Raw genomic sequence first — 2,169 nt, forward strand, 5'->3', positions numbered from 1 at the left:
AGCAGAGAGAGAGAGAGAGAGAGAGAGAGAATAAATAGAATAGCAAAACTATACTCACCCTGCTTCACCTGAATGTGTGAAGAGAGAAGGTTGAACGTATTAGTATAAAAATATTAGTAGTAATAATAATTTTTATTTCATGTATAATATATCGCATATCCATGCTCTACAACCACGGAATTCTCTATTCGCTTTACAAGATAAGATAAGATAAGATAAGATAAGATAAGATAAGATAAGATAAGATAAGATAGTACTTTATTATCCCAATGGGAAATTTTCCTCGGCTGTACAGGACCATAAAAACACATGCAGGTATACATTAAAAAAAAAATTAAATCATATATATTACTCTCATTAAAATTAAATATGAAAGGAGAAGTAAAGCTGACAAAATGTACATTTACTTCAAATGCATCATTCAACCACATGCAGGAATTTAAATACTAGACCTTTGGAGTTATATACAGATACATACTCTGAGAGCAACACACATCTATGCTCATTCTGACAAAAACAACTTACAACTATCATTACGTTATATGTATATGTGAGGTGTGCTGACAAAATGAGTTACTTCTCATATTCGAGACCTATGGAAATACATGCAGATACATCACGCTTATAGATGAAGTTTTTACAATTTATAAGTATGAAATAATATAAAGCGTGTTATAGTTAAAGAGTATGACATCAATAGAGGATCTACAAATTTGACCCCTGTTTTGAGTTGGGGCCAACATCTCCGCTTGTGGATTTCGAGAAGTAACTCATTTTGTCTGCACGCCTCACATATTATGACAAACGGTCGCTTTTAAGGACAAGCGGGCTAACCCAGATTTCGGGGGTTTCCAGAAATCTTGACCTGCACCAAAAGTGGGCATTGCCCTACCACTGGGGTATGTTTGGTTTAATTGGTGTGTATATTTGTTTGGTTATAGAGAAAACTTTCCTTTTCTTTTAATGAGACTGAATAAGGATCCAAAAACTTTAACTTCGATTTTCTCAAGACAGCATATCGGGATACCCTACTTGTGCTTAAAAGCGACTCATAAGCTCAGAGTGTATACTTGTATGGGATGGATTGCTATAATATTAATGCAATCTATCATTATTTTAGATTTTCTAGAATTGTAAGAAACATACAGTAGATTATTAGATTACAGAACTGTGGAGGATTCATAGTCACTTTCCTTCAGTTATTGGCTATTGATAGTTGTTCAGATCTATCTTATTCTTTAAAAAAAAAAAGTTTTAGTAAGAGTTTTACGGCACTTGTAACACAATAAGGTGATATAAGTGCCGAAGATTAGAGGTGTTACGAGAGAGTAACGAACAGAAAAATGGAGGAGAAATAAGGACGATAGACGTTTGATAGGAAAGAAGAAGCAAACCACACCAGAGCACCCGCTAACCACCCACTATCTTATTCTGTCAGCCCATCTTAGTTTGTTTTAGTAAGAGTTTTACGGCACCTGCCACATAAATAGATCTTATAAGTGCTGAGGTGTTCCTGGAGAGTACAAACGCATAAAAGACGGGAGGGGAGATTTAAAAGACGATAAATGTTTGATAAGAAAGGAGGAGCAAACCACAATAATTATTTGTTCTAATTATAGTTTTTTTTTTTTTATTTTAAAGTAAAATGTTCTTTGTAAAGAATGTGTTTTCTCCTGTTCAACAACATGCTTGGAGAACATGATATATGGTCGCTTTTAAGCACAACAGGGCTATCCAGACAATGCTGTTTTGAGAAAATCGGAGGTAAAGTTTTGACCGTTTGTTCAGTTTCTTTAAAAGACAAGGAGAATTTTTTCTATAACCAAACAAATACACACACCAATGAAACCAAACTTTTCCTATAGGTAGGACAATGCCCACTTTTGGTGTAGCTCAAGAGTTCTGGAAACCCCCGAAATCTGGGCTAGTCCACTTGTCCTTAAAAGCGACCATATTATTTAGGGTTACGTAAAAAAAGGACATGTTTGTATAAAACCTTTTCTTTTTCAAAGTGATTATTCTCTGTAGTATCTCTGGAAGGAGGGCTGTTTGAAGATCAGTGAACTCGATGGTGGTCATTTTGATGTTTGAAGGACTGGACATATGAGAGTGAAAGAGAGAGAGAGAGAGAGAGAGAGAGAGAGAGAGAGAGAGAGAGAGAGAGCGTGT

General features: G+C 35.3%; 1 pseudogene; it reads right to left on the reverse strand.

Annotated features, from left to right (window-relative positions):
* Window positions 1–2,169, reverse strand: part of LOC101849765 — a 25,476-nt pseudogene that overhangs the window by 2,191 nt on the left and 21,116 nt on the right.

The sequence above is a fragment of the Aplysia californica genome, unplaced genomic scaffold (assembly GCF_000002075.1).
Source record: "Aplysia californica isolate F4 #8 unplaced genomic scaffold, AplCal3.0 scaffold00173, whole genome shotgun sequence".
Lineage (NCBI taxonomy): Eukaryota > Metazoa > Mollusca > Gastropoda > Aplysiida > Aplysiidae > Aplysia > Aplysia californica.